At 44.0% G+C, this 19,615-nt stretch overlaps 1 protein-coding gene across 5 annotated transcripts in view; it reads left to right on the forward strand.

The window, feature by feature from the left end:
• Positions 1–19,615, forward strand: part of MCU (mitochondrial calcium uniporter) — a 161,547-nt gene that overhangs the window by 98,050 nt on the left and 43,882 nt on the right. The gene's annotated exons all lie outside the window — the stretch shown is intronic.

Genomic DNA, 19,615 nt, shown 5'->3' on the forward strand with positions numbered 1-19,615 from the left:
TTAAGAGCTGATTCAAGAAGACCAAGATAGCTGAAAAAGCAGTCAGTATGCAAACATCTGTTCCTGTGCTTAAAGATACTGTGCAGGTCCTCCTCCAGGAAAAGGACAGAGGTCTGTTGCTGTAAGGCTGGGAGAACATGCTGTTTGATGGGATGTTGCTTTCCAGTTAACCATCCAAAACTGTGCTTTTAAGAACTGAAATAGTCTATAATATGCAGCATTGGAAAGAAGGGCTATCCTGTCACTCATTAAGGTAGTTCACACCACCGTTTCTTGGGGCGGGGGGAAGGCAGGGTTGAACCTACCCCCTGCCCCCCACCAATGACTGTCCTCTTGTGGGATGCGCGGATCGCACGCCCACATGAGCTGAGCTGCTCCTGGCAGCTCGGCATTCTGGAGGCTGGGTAAACGCAGCCCGGCCTCTAGATAAGGAGAAGGGCACGCTTGCACCCTTTTACCTAGGGAAGAAACAGGGCAGTGCTGAGATTGGCCTTGATCCCAGCGCTTCACACGAGCCCTGGGTAGGGCTGCTCATGTGAACTGCCTTACTATCTGTTTTTCAGTTTGGAAGATTAAGAAAGGTGATAGTAGTAGTAGTAGTAGTAGCAGCAGCAGCTGCTGCTGCTGCTGCTACTATAAAGATACTCTGAGGATGCATATGCATTTTGGAGTTCAACTACATTATTTCTGTTACTCAAGTGGATCAGGTTTCGGTACTGCTGCATTCATGCCACCTAATGGTGCAGCAGGGGAATGACTTGACTACCAAACCAGAGGTTGCCAGTTCGAATCCCCGCTGGTATGCTTCCCAGACTATGGGAAACACCTATATCTGTCAGCAGTGATATAGGAAGATGCTGAAAGCATCATCTCATACTGTGCAGGAGTTGGCAATGGTATATCCTAGGGATGTGCGTTTCATTTTGGATACAAAACGTTTTGTGAACAAAACAGGTCGTTTTGGCTGTTTTGTAGCCAAAACAAAACACCCAGTGCTCAAAACAGAAAATTTTGTAGCCAAAACAAAACGTCCCTGTTTCGGATACAAAATGTTTTGTTGTTTCGGCTGTTTTGGAACTCCATTTTGCAATTGCAGAGAGTCTTTCTCCTTCAGTCTCCATTTTGAGTTTTGACATCTGTGAATTTCCGGCCCTTCCAGCCTGCAGATTGGCCAGCAGGGGATCGCAGGGTCTGGGGTTGGGGAGCGCGGGGCTTTGGGGTGGCAGCAGGGGAGCGCGGGGCTTTGGGGTGGCAGCAGGGGAGCGCGGGGCTTTGGGGTTGCTGCGGGGGAGCGCGGGGCTTTGGGGTGGCAGCAATTGAATTTTAAAATTTATGTGTGATGTTTGTTGTTAGTTGTTGTTTCACACTCTTGTGTGTGGATAAATTGCATTTCTGGGGGGGATGTGAATGTGCGTGACCAAAACTTGTTCTTTGCAAAGCTCTGCGGGTGTTATAGATGTGTGATGTTGATGTTATTTTGGAGGGGGAAGAGTGGGTTGGGTGGTAGTGCCCCAATGGGTGCCTGCTACCACCTAGGTTTCAGAGTGATTGGGCAAAGGGCTCAATATTATTTGATTTTTGAAGTGAAGTTTACTCTTTTCCCCCATAGTGAAGAATGGAGGTTTCAGCAGCCCCAGAATTGCACATGTGGGGCACTTGGGTGGCCCAGAGAGAGTGGTGGCATAGTGAACATAGGGTGCCAACCACCCCCATGGTTTGATAACCCATGGTGTACTGGGTTCTTTTGTTTTGGAAGTGTTCTGAGTGTAGATTCTCTGGTTGCATATGAGATTTTCAATGAGAATCCATGAATCCACTCTCATTTGCTACTGCTACTAGCAAAAAAAAAAAAATCTTAAAGACACATAAACTTAAAAAAAAAATTTAAATCAATCCTTTGCCCCCCCCTTTTTTTTTTGGAAATTGGGGTGGTAGCCTCCACCCATTAGGCACTACCACCCCACCCCACTCTTTTGACCCCACGACTCATTTTTCCGATCCAAATCGATTCGGATTCGGATAAATTTGGATCCAAATCGAATCTGGGCTGATTCGGATGGGTCAGATTTGGACACAAATCAAAACGGGGGTGTTTCGATTTGGGTACAAATTGAATCACAAAAAATCGTTTTGTGCACACCCCTAAATCCCTCCTGTATTCTATCAAAGACAACCACAGGGGTCTGTGGTTGCCAGGAGTCAACACCGACTTGATGGCACACTTTACCTTTACTGCTGCATTCATTTAAAACTAAGGGGGATGCTGATTTCCCCAGAAATTAAACGATGCCCAAAATGTCATTAGAGTAAAATTTCTTCAGATCTAAAGAAGCTGCCAAAACGGGCTGCACTGCCACCCAAAATAATACAACTTCTCCATTTGCATTCTAGTTTTGTGCCAAACTATGAAAGTGACTGACAGTGCCTATAAATGGGTGCTTAGATGTGCCAATTGTATAAATGCTTTCTCCTCTGACATAAAGACTCATTGGTCACTGCAACACTTTATTCCATCTGGGTAGGGCATCTTTTTCAGCTGAAACTAAGCTTGCCAATTTTAAACTGGCAAGAGGCCTGCAGTTTAAAACAAAGAACACATATGTACATTTATTATACACCAAGTACCCTTTTTCTGTCATGCTGTTCATCAGCTCTAGCTTGGGTTAGGTTCCATGCAGAGCAATTTCCCAGCATATTGGTTGAAAACTAATGAGAAAGAAACGAGTTCATTTAGTGAAAACTTGCATGAAGAATTTAAACATTTAAACATCTTATGACAGAAGAATGTTTAGCTCCATCCAAAGATGGATACATAGTCTTATGGAACAAGTTGCATATTGCCTAAAGACTCTGTGCTAAAGTCATGGATATGAAAGGATGTCTTCTATTAAACTATTCTAGTAACACTTTTAGCGTGCCTCCTTGTGGCTACTAAAATTATTCATATGACTATACAGGTGAAACTCGGAAAATTAGAATATTGTGCAAAAGTCCATTAATTTCAGTAATGCAAATTAAAAGGTGAAACTGATATATGAGACAGACGCATTACATGCAAAGCGAGATAAGTCAAGCCTTAATTTGTTATAATTGTGATGATCATGGCGTACAGCTCATGAAAACTCCAAATCCACAATCTCAGAAAATTAGAATATTACATGGAACCAAGAAGACAAGGATTGAAGAATAGAACAATATTGGACCTCTGAAAAGTATAAGCATGCATATGTATTCAGTACTTGGTTTGGGCCCCTTTTGCAGCAATTACTGCCTCATTGTGGCGTGGCATGGATGCTATCAGCCTGTGGCACTGATGAGGTGTTATGGAAGACCAGGATGCTTCATTAGCGGCCTTCAGCTCTTCTGCATTGTTTGGTCTCATGTCTCTCATCCTTCTCTTGGCAATGCCCCATAGATTCTCTATGGGGTCAGGTCAGGCGAGTTTGCTGGCCAGTCAAGCACAGTACACTGTATACTTTTCAGAGGTCCGATATTGTTCTATTCTTCAATCCTTGTCTTCTTGGTTCCATGTAATATTCTAATTTTCTGGGATTGTGGATTTGGGGTTTTCATGAGCTGTACGCCATGATCATCACAATTATAACAAATTAAGGCTTGACTTATCTCGCTTTGCATGTAATGCGTCTGTCTCATATATCAGTTTCACCTTTTAATTTGCATTACTGAAATTAATGGACTTTTGCACGATATTCTAATTTTCCGAGTTTCACCTGTATTTCCAGAATTGTGCTTGGCCAAATAATTGTGGAAACCAGCACCTTCAATTCAAGATAAAAAAACTTGTATTCTTTGTTACTAGAGAACAACTTTGCTTCCATGCCACTGCCATAAATATTTCTGGCTATTATGTAAAGTTATTCTCTAATTTAATTTATACTGTTAGAGCATGTATACATCCAGTTAAGCTGAATAATGTTTTGCTAAGCTTTTATCAGGAATATATATTTTATACTCAATAACTTGTCATTAAACACTACTCAAGAAGTTATCATTAAACATAGAAATGAACATGTGGTCCATCACAAGTTTCAGGTGTATTAGTACAATGTACATTTATTTATTTATTCAATTTTTATTCTCTCAAGGTGGCTTACAAAAGATAAATACAATAAATTTCCATAAAAGTTACATTAAAAACCTCAAAATCAAAATTAAAAACCACACACACACACACACACACACGAAGCAAGACAACTGAGAAAACCTGGCAGCCTCTAAGAGGTAAAAGCCTGAGTAAATAAAACACTCTTGAGTTGCTTTTTAAAAGCAGCCACAAACATCAAAGAGTGAATATTCACTGGGAGAGCATTCCAGAGCGGGGTGGGGTGGGGGTGGGCAACAGCAGAGAAGGCCTTGTCCCAGGTGCATGGCAATTTAGCCTCTCTCAAAGTCAGAACACAGAGCAAAGCCCCTCTGATGATCTTGTTGGGTGGGCAGAAACCCTTGAAAGCAGGCGTCCCCTCAAGTATCCAGGGCCCAAACCATTAATGGCTTTAAAGGTGATAACTTTGAATTGGATCTGGAAACAAATTGGCATCCAGTGCAGTTCTTTCAGAATAGGTGTAATCTGCTCCAAACGAGCAGTTCCACAGAGAACCCTGGCAGCTACATTCTGCACCAACTGACTTTTCCGGATATTCTTTAAGGGCAGCCCCGTCTAGAGTGCGTTGCAATAATCGAGCAATTCCCAAAAGTAATACATCATTCGCAAAAGCTACTTTATGTTGTAAATATATTTATATTCAAGAAATATGGAGAAATATTTGCGAACCTATTCTGGCTTTTTCCAAGTCTTGTCATTTTTAAACCATGCTTTCTAAAATCTGGGTTGTGAGAGTGCTTAAGAGTTTTAATGAGTGACTGTACAGTGTTAAGTGCTCTTGAGCAGAGTATGTATGTGCACGTGTGTGAAGGGGCACAAAAAGGAGTGAATCAATGGCAGTGGGCAGCGCTGCCATAAGGAACTGGGGAGGGGCAAGGATGCTAGTTGCCACTCAGTGAATGTTACACATGGGTAAGACCATTGTTTCCAATGGGCTTACTCATGGACAACAGCCACAGTTATTTGAGCCAATCAAATCTAGCAACAGCTAGCACCCCTCCCACCTACCAAAAGAATAGAATGGCTGGTAAAAGATAACTCAGTGTCCCACCAGCCCAGAAGGAAACTAATAAGGGAGAAAAGAGGAGGCCGATGTGCTGTGAGGAAGGGAACTTCCAGCTTCCTCCTCTCAGCTGCTGCAGCTTCCTCACCATGCTTCCTCCCCTCGCCTCTCTGGATTAGACATAAAAGGGCAAAAGAGAAATGTGTGCACTTGACCTTTTTGCCCTGTTATGTGTAATCCAGGAAGGCAGTGATGTGGGATACTCCAAGCAACGAGTTGAGTGGATAGCCTTCATTGTTTCCTCCAGGAGCAGTGTGGGAAGGAACCGGCAGCAGTCAAGAGGAGGAAGAAGAAAGTTTCCGCCCTCACAGCAGATTGGCTGCCTCGTTTCTCTGCTGGCTGGCAGGACACTGTAAGGTGTTTTCCCCGCACACCCACTTGGTGTGTTCTTTTGTGTCCTTTTTTTGGCAGGGGAGGGACATAGCCCCTTCTAGTAGTGTGCACGGATCGGTTCGGAGGCCATTCTACTGGCCTCCGAACCGGTCCGGACAAGGGGTGGTTTTAGTTCGGGAGGGTTAGGGTGGGGGGGTCCATTAAGGGCGGGGGGGGCTTTACTCACCCCTCCCGCACTTTGCTGCTTCGGCGCCATAATTAGTTTAAAAAATGCGCCGCAGAATCCCTCGCCGCTCCGGGGCTCCTTGACTTCAAAATCGGGCGGCAGGATACTTCCCTGCCGCCCCCAAAGCCCCCTCAAGCCATTTGAGGTCTTTAAATCTCGCCCTGGACCGAGTGCTAAAGCGCTCGGGCGGGCGGCGGGGAGATGTCCGTCCGTCCGCCCGCCCCCTTCCCTGCCTTCTGCGAAGTGCAGGGAGCCTTCTGCGCGCGCGTGCGCAGAAGCAGGGAGCCTTCTGCGCGCGCGCGCAGAAGGCTCCCTGCACTTCACAGAAGGCAGGGAAGGGGGCGGGCGGACGGAAGGACATCTCCCCGCCGCCCGCCCGAGCGCTTTAGCACTCGGTCCGGGGCGAGATTTAAAGACCTCAAATGGCTTGAGGGGGCTTTGGGGGCAGCAGGGAAGTATCCTGCCGCCCGATTTTGAAGTCAAGGAGCCCCGGAGCGGCGAGGGATTCTGCGGCGCAATTTTTAAACTAATTATGGCGCCGAAGCAGCAAAGCGCGGGAGGGGTGAGTAAAGCCCCCCCCGCCCTTAATGGACCCCCCCACCCCAGTGCCGAGCCGCAGGTCCGCGGTCCGGTGCACACCCCTAGCCCCTTCTCCCTTAACTAGGTCGTTGCACTTTTAACTAAATAAGAGTGAGGTTTTTTGGTTTTTTTGAAAGCTTGATTGAAATAGATTATTCAAGCCTTTACACTTGATTTACTACGATCGTTTACATGAGAGTGACTAAAGGGCTGTATTAACTGACCTTGAACTTGTATAATGTCAGCACATTATGAAGGCGGATGGATTATTTCTATTAATTGTAGTAACAATCATTATATTTTGTGAGTGGTTGAGCTGGGAAAGAGTGAGTGAATGAACAGATTGTATTGAAAAATATGTATGGAGGAAAGGGAGTCTGAGAATGTGAACTAAATTGAACCTGATATTAGAGAACTTGAGTCTCTATTAGAACCTGAGTTTATTTAATCCTTTCCACTAAGGATGTGAAACCATTGAGAGCCAGCGTGGTGTAGTGGTTAGAGTGCTGGATTAGGACTGGGGAGACCCGAGTTTAAATCCCCATTCAGCCATGAAACTATCTGGGTGATTCTGGGCCAGTCATTTCTCTCTCAGCCTAACCTACTTTACAGGGTTGTTGTGAAAGAGAAACTCAAGAAGAGGAATGCTGCAAGTCCATCAAACAGTAGAGGAGGAGAAAAGAGGCCTTGAAGAATATATAATGGGCAGTGAAGAAGATGCACTTCAAATGGTCAAGAACGAGAAACTATTCAACACCAATGAAACAAAGCAGGCCTACAAGAAAGAACAAGTCAAGAACCAAGCAGAAAAATGGAAAAATAAGCCCCTGCATGGTCAATATTTGCACAATATAAGTGGAAAATCAGACATCACCAAGACCTGGCAATGGCTTAAGAATGGCAACTTGAAGAAAGAAACAGAGGGTTTAATACTGGCTGCACAAGAACAGGCACTAAGAACAAATGCAATAAGAGCAAAAGTCGAAAAATCAACCACAAACAGCAAGTGCCGCCTTTGTAAAGAAGCAGATGAAACAGTGGACCATCTAATCAGCTGTTGTAAAAAGATCGCACAGACTGACTACAAACAAAGGCATGACATAGTAGCAGGGATGATACACTGGAACATCTGCAAAAAATACAAGCTACCTGTAGCCAAAGATTGGTGGGACCATAAAATTGAAAAAGTCGAAGAAAATGAAGATGTAAAAATATTATGGGACTTCCGACTACAAACAGACAAACATCTGCCACACAATACACCAGATATAACTGTAGTTGAGAAGAAAGAAAAACAAGTCAAAATAATCGACATAGCAATACCAGGGGATAGCAGAATAGAAGAAAAAGAAATAGAAAAAACAACAAAATACAAAGATCTACAAATTGAAATTGAAAGGCTGTGGCAGACGAAGACCAAAATAATCCCAGTGGTAATTGGTGCCCTGGGTGCAGTTCCAAAAGACCTTGAAGAGCACCTCAACACTATAGGGGCCACAGAAATCACCATCAGCCAATTACAAAAAGCAGCTTTACTTGGAACAGCCTATATTCTGCGACGATATCTATAACAATTGACAATAAAATTCAGCCATCCCAGGTTCTTGGGAAGGACTCAATGACTGGATAAAACAAACCAGTCAATAACACCTGTCTGACTGTGTAAACAAGAAATAATTACTATTATTATTATTGATGGCTGTTAAGTACTACTAGACTAGGGGTTGTTATCTAATAAATTTAGTCATGACTAAGCACCTTTGGAATCAATGGAACGAGTTACTTATGACTAACTCCTCTCTTGATTTCAATGATACTTAGTCGTGACTATGAGCACTTGCTCCAGTGTTAAATCCCATTGAACACAGTGGGACTTAGTTCTGAGTAAATGTGTTTAAGCTTGCACTCAGTAAATGCGTTTAAGCTCATTACAGAGTAGGGGATATAAATTGTTATAGTTCAGAGGAAATTCCCTATGAACGTGGAAGGTTTTGCAGTGTTTGCATTTTGACTCTGGATTCTCTTATCTGATATACTTTGAAGGGTAGGTGGACGGGGTTGTCTGAAATAAAGTCATAGTTCTCGATGACCTACAAATACACCAGATATTCCTCCAGTGACTGTGGCTGGTGTCAACCTTATGTTTCTTTTTAGATTGTGAGCCCTTTGATTCCAAATCAGTTAGGTGGTCCATGGGTTAGCCCATTTCTGCCTCCAACATTCATGCATCCGCCGCTCCCCTAATGGATATTATTTCAGGGCTGCAGGCTAATTATTCAGATTCTGACCCCTGGGCAGAGAAGGCCCTCGAAGAGCAGCTCCAGGCCCAATTGGATTGACAGTCAGACCCTGCAGATAAACTCTCACGTCTTGTGTGGAATCTAGCTGAGTGGGAGAGCAAAAAGCCAAGATCCTGGCTTTTTGACGTTTATTGCTGGGTTCGACATCCTGCTATTTCAAGAAACCTGGACTGACAATGAGTGAACTCTTTCTGGGTATATATCATTGACCCTGGGCGCAGTCCCTGAGGAAGGCCGTGGCAGGCTCTGAGTAGGGGTGGCCGTGATGGCTTCCACTACACTCTAGGTTAAGTTATCCCTTCTTGGCACCATGGATCATTATACTGTGGCAACCTTGTTAAAGGTTGGTGAAATCTCCTTAGTGTTGGTAAATGTTTATGTACCGTCTGTCAGAATCTACACTCAAGCAAGTACGATTTGGTCTGGATTGGAGGCCTTTATAGTTGACATACAGTCCACATATCATGGAGTTTACCTAATAGTGGCTGGAGACTGTAAAGCTTGAATTGGAACAGATAATAAAACTTTTTGCCATATTCCAGTAGTGTCCTCTCGATCAGGATGTGCCCTCCCCCTCAGTTAGAAAATCCAAAGATATAGTGGGGAATTTCTGTGGTTTAAATCTACATATTGCTACCTTTAGCAATGCAAATTTGCACCTGCTGAACAGGTGGCTTTGAGTGATTTCCAAGCAGAATTTATTCACTGGGCTGGCTCCAAACCCTCACTTATCCACTTTACAGGTATATCTTGTAATTTAGTACCTCACATAAAGAAATTTCACATTATCAGTCACCTGGAAAGTGATCATTTTCCAATGAACTTGATCATAGGCTGGAGGGGAGAACTGCATTTAGACTGTAATCAGGTTCCAGTTAGGGAGGAAGAGCAATGCCCACAGCATGTGAAATGGTTTTCTAGCCAACAAAATTTAGAAGCCATAGTTATAAACTCACAGCAAGCTTGCAGTCTACGAACTGCTTTAATTACTGGGCCGCATGCCCCCTGCGAGATCTCCATGTTAGAACATTATAATAAATTGGCTCAGTTATTACAGCCAGGACTTGCCACTATGAAACCTTCATCTAATAAGGCGGGGAAATTGTTCTTTTGTCCATGGTTTGATGCTGGTTGCCAAGATGCGAAAAGAAAACTTAATAATGCATTTAAATTACACGGTGAAGGTTCTACTATATATATGGCCCATGATTTGTTAGAAATGAAAAGACAGTACAAAAAACTATTAAGAGAAAAGAAAGCATAGGCCTCTAGGGAGACCTGGGATCAATTGATTGCTGCTATCAAAATGAAGAACATAGCAGTGTTTTGGCGCCTTGTATCACAACCTATGGGAAGGGTACCCATCAGTTCATCTTCAGTTACACCAGCTGGGATATGGAAGCATCACTTCTACACATTGTATATGCGGGAAGGACCTAGCATGTTTAGACTAGAACTAGATGTTGAACTTCTGCCACAATGGGCTCCTGTCATCTGCTCTGAAATTGAGGGCCTGATGAAGCAATTTAAGTCTGGCAAGGCCCCAGGGAACAATTTTATAACAATCGAGGTAATACATAATAATTTGTAGTGGTGGGCCCCAGTATTAGCCTCTCTTTTTACTTATATAGAGCGCACTGCTAAAGTACCCAAACACTGGGCAGCTGCCATCATAGTCCCTATATATAAAAAAGGGAAAAGGTATGAGCCTGGCAATTATCACCCACTCAGTCTTCTGAATGTCACCAGTAAATTTTATGCTAAACACCTAAATGGGAAACTCCTGGACTGGCTTGAATCTAATAATATCCTGGCAGCTGAGCAGGCGGGTTTCCGAGAGGGGCGCTCTCCTATTGACCAGGGTCACATTTTGCAACATCTAGTAGAGAAGTACACTAGCGGCCCAAAGGCTGACTTGTCTGCAGCTTTTATAGATCTTAGAGCACCTTTTGACCTAATCTAGAGAGAAAAACTATGGTCAAAACTCAGGGACTCTTCCATAGATAAGAGATTATTGTTACTTATAAATTACATGAAGATTCCCGTCTGAGGGTGCACTGCAGCACTAGAAGCCATTTATCACCAGAAATTCTAACTCAAAGGGGTGTTAGGCAGGGATGTATTCTGGCCTCATTTTCTGAGAGGAGAGCTGGTCTTGTGGTAGCGAGCATGACTTGTCCCCATAGCTAAGCAGGGTCTGCCCTAGTTGCATCTGAATGGGAGACTTGATGTGTGAGCACTACAAGATATTCCCCTCAGGGGATGAAGCCGCTCTGGGAAGAGCATCCAGGTTCCAAGTTCCCTCCCTGGCTTCTCCAAGATAGGGCTGAGAGAGATTCCTGCCTGCAACCTTGGAGAAGCCGCTGGCAGTCTGTGAAGACAATACTGAGCAAGATAGACCAATGGTCCGACTCAGTATATGGCAGGTTCCTATGTTCCTATGTTCCTGTTTAATTTCTATATGAATCCCTTGGTGTCCCACCTGAATAAACCAGACATTCACCCACCCAAACTGGCAAATAAACATCTGGCAACCCTGCTTTATGCAGATGATATGGTCCTGTTAGCACAGACCCCAACTGGGTTGAAGCGGGCGCTTGCTTCACTGAGTTTATATTGTGCCGAAAAAGTGCTGGAAGTGAACTACTCCAAAACAAAGGTGCTGGTCTTGGCTAAATGACCTAAGTCCCACTCATGGTCTATGAATGGCCATGCAATTAAACAAGTTAGAACCTTTAAATATCTGGGTGTCGTCTTCCACGCCGCAGGAGGGCGAAGAGCACACCTTAATTATGTGACGCAAAATGCCTAGCAATCAGCCAATGCTATTAGGTCCTTTTATTTCACCAGGGGAGCTGTCTTCATTCTGGCTGCCATAAAGCTTTTTGCTGCTAAAGTTTGCCCACAGCTCTTGTATGGTGCCCAGCTCGGCCCCTAGGAGAATTTTACACTCTTGGAAGTAGTCCAAGCCAAATTTTTAAGAGCAATATTGCAAGTGCCATGCTATGTTTCCAATACAGCTCTCAGACATGAGGCAGGGGTTTTTAGATTAGGAATAAGACTCTGGCTGAGTGTGTTTGTATTTTGGTTGAAGTTGTTGTTTTCCCAAGTGGGCTTGGCCCCTCTAACTCTTATAGATAGTTACACTTCGAGATGGAAGGTGTCGTTAAGACAGAAGCTGCAATCGTACAGCTTTTCCCAGGAGGCGCTTATTAGGATGGGGCATGACCAAGCAATACGGGTCATCAAACAGCATGTATTTGATATGGGAATGCAAGAAGAGTCAGCCAAGCTGCCTAGAGGGATTTATATAGGTAATCAGTTTTCAAATGTAAAACCTGGTTTATACCTAATCAACCTAACAGCAAAATTTAGAAGAGCTATGACTCTTGCTCAGCTAAATGCGCTCCCCACTGCAGTTTTAGAAAGGAAGTTTAAGAAATTCCCATACTCAGCCTGTTTATATCCTTGTGGTTCGGGAGATATAGAAACAACTGCACATGTATTACTCTATTGTACATTTAACAAGGATATTTGAATTAATTTTATTTCTTCTTTTTAAATGGAATTTCCTTTGATATGAAATTGAATTTCCACACTGATGAGTTTTATTTAGATTATTTGCTGTCAAATTTTAAAGACTCAGTTTCTTGGAATGTGTCCAAGTTCTGTTTCGTAGTTTGTAAAATTCATGAAGAACTCACCATCTGATTATTGTTTGCAGTTGTTGTCTATTATTGCTGGTCAGTGACCTAAATAAAGATATCTATCTTCATGTGTCCCCCATCTTGAATTGGGGTGGATGACATCATTACAAAGAGTGCCCTTGAGCTGTCGCTATGTGTCCCTACAGCTAGTTTTGTTCATATTGGTCTAGGCATTGCAAAATCGATGGGGGAACACATCTTCAGGTGGATACACATACACACATGCTGGGTGATCTCATAAGCTTAAAACTCATAAGGTGATATGCCAGGTGATCTCATAAGCTTAAAACCAAGCTAAAAACTCGGACACATACAGATGGCCCTCGAATAGCAGTTTCACCCATTTTTGCCCCACCTCCCTGTATACTAATTTAATTATCGCTGGGCTAGTCTTGGTTATTCATGGTTTTCTACCCCCCTAGGTATACAGTTTAAATAGCCACTCTCCCTGCTTCTTAACTAGTGCACTGGGAGATCTAAAAAAAAAGTAGCACAAGAGGCATAGGCTCTCCATTCATTCTCACCACTTGTACTGCTGCTTTAAACCTCCCCACACATCAGCTGAGAAACAGGGAAAGTGGCCTTTTAAACTTCTAGTGCTTCTCAGGTGGTGCATGTGAAGCTTTAATGTTTAAAAAAGCACTCTCCTTGCGTAGGCTGCTCCATCCACTCTCGTTGTGAGTGGATTGTGTAGCTAAGGAATTTGAGCACTCTAGTATCCCTGTTTCTGCGAACTTTACCCCTGCAATATTAGAGGGCCTGGACTTCATTTCTTGAATTTTCCTAGTAGTGTAATCTACACAAAATGACTTTGCCCAGCTAATGACAGGCCTCACCTCCTAGTCTCCTATATTTTGCCTGATATGTTCTGTGTTTTGCCTCATACTGTATGTCCTTTTTCTTTGAAAATTTTTCTTCCACAAATATTCTGTGTGGCTTTATGCTGGTCATAGCCAGCCTCAGTTCTGCTTCTGTGTATGGAACAAAAGTGATGATCAGCTTTTCACTGGTGATTTCTAGGGCAGATGCTTTTGAACACACCAACATTTAAAGCCATTATCATGGACTGTAAAGACCTTTGACCACCTTTCTGTACTCCTGTTCTTTAAAATACATTTGGACCTGTATGGAAATACTAAAAGGCATTTTGCTTCAGAGTAGTGGAAGGTTACTAGAATGGCCATGATTTTCCTTAAAAGCCTTAAAAGGTACATTCACATTATGAGTCAGTATTCATTAAACTTTATGTAGCCTCTTTTATATGGTGTCTTTAGTAGTTCTGAAACAATGAGGTCTTTTCTCTTTAGTTTAAGAAAATGCCTCTGTCTACATGAGCCCCACCATTTATTAAGATCATCTGGGGTGGTCTGTCTACAGTTGTCCATCAGCTTGTTGGGCAGCAACTCGGGGTCAGGCCTTCTCTACAGTCGAAAGAAGAAATGAAGAAAAGTGAGAAGCACCCAGTCAAGATCTAAAAAAATGGGAAGACCAAAGTCCCACAGTGCTGTGAAATGGTTTATTGCAGCCCAATGCATATCGGCCAAAGCTGCTTATCCTCATGGGAGCTCATGGGAGGAAAGCAGCAAGTCTGCCTAAGGAGTATTGGCTAGTCTAAGTGTTTTTACCTGTTTGTGGAAAAGTTGGTTTTGTATGACAGAATTTCATTGGAAAATATTTTGCCTCTGAAGAAGGCTTCAGCCGGCCCAACACCGTGGGACTTTGGTCTCCTCCTTTTTTTGCATCTTCTGTAAAGTCAGCCTTTGGGCTTTGAAATGCACTCTTTGCTAGAGTAAGAGGCTCTTCATCTCTGGCTTTTTTAAAAGCCCATGGAAATCTACCTCTTTAACCAGGCTTTTGTTTAGTTTTGGATAGTTTTTAAATTGCTTGAGTTGTTTTGGATGGGTTTTTAATTGTATTAAATTATGTTTTTTTGTTATAATTGTTGATTTTTGTTGTAAATTGCCTCGAATCTCTCTGATTTGGTGGTATAAACATTATATAAAATAGTTTAGGGAAAGGGTATAAAAACAAAAAATTAAGAATGGTAAAGATCTTTTGTATATTGATAATAGGACCAGCAACTAACTATTCATATGGCTGTTTTAACTGAATTGCAAGAAAATCCCAAATCTCAGAACATGTATTTTTAGCAAGAGTTGTTCTATGGTAGCTTGCAGTCTAAACTGTGGGCCACACCCATATTCTTTCAGATGTCAGTTCTGTTCCTCTGTTCTGTCTTCACTACTTGAGTTGTATAAGTACAATAATTATGGCACCCAACAGATGGGAAGAAATCACTTTTATTGGACCAGCTAATCAGTGCACTGAAAGTTTTCGAAAGGCACAAATATTGATGTCTGGAGAAAAAAATGAAACAAACACGAAGTTAAAAATAAAACATTTTTTCCCTGCAGACTCAATAACTACTAGTTTCCCTGCTTGCAGTTTGAAACTCTGCTAATGCCATTAAAAATGTAGCAATATAACATTCACTTTGAGTTATTTAAAATATATAAATCTACTTTTTGGATAACAGACAGATATTTCTTTAAAATAGTCACGAGATTCATCCTTATGTTAGTGAGCAATCATATAACTGAGGAAGAGCTGCAATGTGATTCCTATTACAAATGGAAATATCAAAATGTATATGGTACCATGTAGAATCTGCCCTCTAGCACAGCTGCTAGCATCATTTGAAATCTTGCCAAAGTGAGTTATCTTCTCATTTGGAATTTATCCATCTTAGATTGTAAGGATTCTTCTAAACCTGGTTGATACTTAAGTAGATTATTCCAGGAAGTTATCTTTGCATACCGCTAAGATATGCTATATCATTCTGGATAAGAAGATCTTGAGTTCTGGCTTAAGTCCTCCTTTTCTGTCTCTTGATTATATTGGAGAAAATAATTTTTGAGAATCCGACTTTCTGAAGTAGGTAGTTCAGATTTTTCACAGACCAAGAAAGGGGCTGTTTTTAATAGCAAAAACAGTGCCTATGTCTATCCTGATGTTCCTAATGTGGTCCTTAGTAGTCTGTTCTGGAAACAAATATTTGAGTTTTGAAAGCCTCCGATCTGTGCCATTACAGACTTGTTGGGTGCTGTATTTTAATCATTCAAAACAAGTAGTACCTGCTTTCCAGTCACTAAAATGTGCCTCTGTAGTTCATTCTGCTTTAAATTATTTAGTGTTTTTAAAAAAAAAAATCTTGAGCTTTATTGAGTTTTATTTTAGATCAGGTACTATTATTAGTAGTTTGGATGACTTCTGTTACTACTGCGCATACTTATGTACTGCTTATCAACAAAAGTTCTCAAAGTAGTTAACATACAAAAAAATAAGATGGCAAGCTCTCTCAAGTGCAGCTTGAAAACCTGGGACCGCCCAGGCAGCTCATATCAATGTTAGGTGCTAGGGATGTGCAAAGCATTTCAACCAAGATGTTCCAATGGACTGTTTAGAGCAGGGCTGCTCAACTTTGGCCTTCCTGCAGATATTGGCCTACAATCCCCATAATCCCTGGCTATTGGCTACTACGGCTGGGGATTATGGGAGTTGTAGTTCAAAAATGGCTGGGGAGTCTAAATCGAGCAGGTCTGGTTTAGAGTGTCATGAGCTCGAAACAAAACAAGCCTGTTTTGATTCAAAATGTTTCAAGCACCATTTTGGAGGCCTGTCTTCCCCTTGCTGTTTGGTTTTCTGGCGCTGGCTTCCAATTGACTTGTGATCTCCCTGCTTCTTGGTTAGGGTTTCTGTATTTTGGCTTTCCAAATCTGGGTGCCTAATTTGCATATTATGTAAATTGGCTGGAAAATAATTTCTGAGCAGAATAGTGACTGCATGTTTTGCTCCATAACTCCGTTTCTACAAGGGCTAGAGCTTAGCTGTTTGGTTTTGTTGTTTAAATGAAATCTGGGAGAATCTGGGTGGGCTAGGCAAGCTGGGTGAGATCCAAACACAGATTTCTCCCAGGTGACAGGCAGGAGTCTCTCCCTCAGCCCTATATCCTAGGATCCTATGGCAGTTTTGGGGAAAGGTTAAAAATTGCCTGCTTGCCCGTTTTGTGGGTTAGCACACATCATGCCCTACCACCACTCCACATTGGTGTCCCTAGCAGCTACCCATGGGGATCAATGAGATGTTTAGAGTTTCCCCGTGGTTCCCTGCGGCCAAAACACTTGAAGCATTTCTAGCTTTCTTTTGTTGAAACAACTGGGTTGATTGCTGTTTTGATAAAATGTTTCAGCTTTCTGTGTTTTCGTTTTGAGCTCTAAACAAAACACACAATCCATTTTGTGCACATCCCTACTAAGTGCAGCTCCCTGACTAATTGTTTTTTGGGCCTATGCCAGTGCGTTGGCCGAAGCTGAATGTTCTACACAGACCTCCTATCACCATCTGGATGACTGTTCCCACTGTGCAGTGCTGCGCTTTGTCTAGCAACAGTGGGGCTCTTTTAAGGGAAATGAGTGCATGGGCTCTTGAACCCATACACCATTTTGGAAGATGTATACAGAGTGCTTGGAAATTTAGCACTTTCCCCATAGAGTTCAGAATGGGCACCATCTCTTTTAAAGGGTCCTTCCAGTATTTAGAAAAGTGCAGTATTGTGCGGAGGTCATCACAGTGGGAAATGGCTTACATTGAAGTTTTTTTGCCAAAGTGGCCACTGCTGCTGATTCTCTTTATTGAGCAGAGAGAGAGAGCAACTGGCCCTATCCAGCCCCAGCACAGCATCCCTCCATTGGGTGTTGCTGGGGTCTATCTTTTTGTTTCTTTTTAGATCAACACGGGCTAGAGCCCATTTTAGGGACTATGCCGTGGCGGTGGGGGCGGCGAAGAAATGTTTTTTCTCCGCCTCCATTGCGTCTGCTCAGTGCAGGCAAACAGAGCTGTTTCGTGTGGTGAAATCTTTGCTCCACACATCCCCCCGGACAATGGGGGAGGAGTCATCTACGGCTCTTTGTGATCGGTTTGCCTGTCGCTTTGCAGATAAAGTCGCTTGCATCCGTGCTGACCTGGACTCCAGAGTTTTGGCAGTTCCGGCAGACGTGCCTCTGGTACCATCTGGTCCCGTTGTGTTGGATTCTTTTCAGTTGGTGCGGCCTGAGGATGTGGACAAGATCCTGGGCAGTGTGCGGGCGACTTCGTGCGCTCTTGACCCTTGCCCTTCATGGCTAATAAAAGCTGCCAGGGAGGGGACAGGTAGATGGCTGGAGGTGATCGTTAATGCTTCGTTAAGGGAGGGCAGGATGCCATCGTGCCTCAAGGAGGCGGTGGTAAGACCTCTATTAAAAAAGCCCTCCCTTGATCCCTCCAACCTGGACAACTATAGACCTGTGTCTAACCTCCCCTTTTTGGGCAAGGTGATGGAGCGTGTGGTGGCGTCCCAGCTGCAGAGGGTCTTGGATGATACGGATTATCTGGACCCTTTTCAATCTGGCTTCCGCCCCGGGTATGGGACTGAGACTGCCTTGGTCGCTCTAGTGGATGACCTACGCCGGGAACTAGACAGGGGGAGTGCGTCCCTGTTGGTTCTGCTGGACCTCTCGGCGGCGTTCGATACCATCGACCATGGTATCCTTCTGGGCCGCCTCTCGAGTATGGGAATCGGAGGCACTGCGTTGCAGTGGTTCCGGTCCTTTCTTGAGGGGAGGGTTCAGAAGGTGTTGCTGGGGGACTACTGCTTGGCCCCATGGCCGTTGGCCTGTGGGGTCCCGCAGGGATCGGTCTTGTCCCCCATGCTGTTTAACATCTACATGAAGCCGCTGGGAGAGGTCATCCGGAGATTTGGACTGAGTTGTCAGCAATATGCAGATGACACTCAGCTCTATCTCTCCTTGTCATCTGATCCTAGGGAGGCGGTGGATGTCCTGAATCGGGGGTTGGAGGCCGTGATGGGTTGGATGTGGGCTAACAAACTGAAACTGAATCCGGATAAGACGGAGGTACTGTTGGTCAGTAGGAGAGCCGATCGGGATGAGGAGATTTTACCGGTTCTGGATGGGGTTGCACTCCCCTTGAAGGAGCAAGTACGCAGCTTGGGGGTACTACTGGACCCGGCTCTGCTTTTGGAGGCTCAGGTGGAGGCGGTGGCCAGGGGTGCCTTTGCACGGCTTCGGCTGGTGCGCCAGCTGCGTCCCTTTCTTGAGAAGGCAGATCTGGCCACGGTTACCCACGCCTTAGTCACGTCGCGGCTGGATTACTGTAACGCGCTCTACGTGGGGCTGCCCTTGAAGAATATCCGGAAACTGCAGCTAGTGCAAAACGCGGCAGCGAGGGTTTTATCCAGAGCTGCCCGTTGGGAACATATCACTCCCATTTTGAAAGAGCTGCACTGGCTGCCGGTTCGTTTCCGGGTCCAATTCAAGGTGCTGGTTTTGACCTTTAAAGCCCTAAACGGTTTGGGCCCAGGGTATTTGAGGGACCGCCTGCTCCCAAGGGTTGCTGCCCGCTGGACGAGGACATCTGAGGGGGCCCTGCTCTGGGTGCCGACAATGAGGGAGGCCCGGTTGTCGTGCACTCGGGACAGGGCCTTCTCTGTTGCTGCCCCCAGACTTTGGAATGCTCTCCCAGTGGCCATTCGTTCCTCGGACTCCATCATGGCTTTTAGAAAGCTTTTAAAGACTTGGCTTTTTACCCAGGCTTTTACATGATTGTTTTCTACTGCGGCTTCTCTGTGTTTTTATTTGTTGTATTTGTTGTGTTGTTTTTATGCCTGTTTTTATATGTTTTTGTACTTTTAACATGATGTTTTTATTGTGTTTTTATTGTATGTTTTTAACTTTTGTAAACCGCCTTGGGGTTATCTTTTTAATGAAAGGCGGTATATAAATGCAAAAATAAATAAATAAAATAAAATAAAATAAATAAATCAAGAGCCCTTGGGGGATAGGGAGCCATCCTGTCCATTTTTATTTCTCTGTGTAAACCGCTTTGGGAACTTTTGTTTTAAAAGCAATATATAAATACTAGCCAACCCAACACAGAGCATCTGTGAGCTCTTTGGGGCTGACTGTTCTCCCCTCCCTCTCCCTCCTGCCCCAGTCTCTTCTCTTTCTTGCCCCCCCCTTCCGTTCCTCCCCACCACCATATGCACATAGCCTCACCGGGCGGCCAAAAAGGGTGCTGCTGCCGTTCCTCCTCCCGTGAACAGGGAAGCCCGCCAACAGCCTCCAATGGCCTCCCTCCCGTTCCTCCCCCCTCACCTGCACAGACCCTCACCAAGCAGCCAAAAAGGGCCCTGCTGCCGCCTTCCTCCTCCAGGGCGGTGAACAGGGA

This window comes from Hemicordylus capensis, chromosome 3 (assembly GCF_027244095.1).
Source record: "Hemicordylus capensis ecotype Gifberg chromosome 3, rHemCap1.1.pri, whole genome shotgun sequence".
NCBI classification, from domain to species: Eukaryota; Metazoa; Chordata; class Lepidosauria; order Squamata; family Cordylidae; genus Hemicordylus; species Hemicordylus capensis.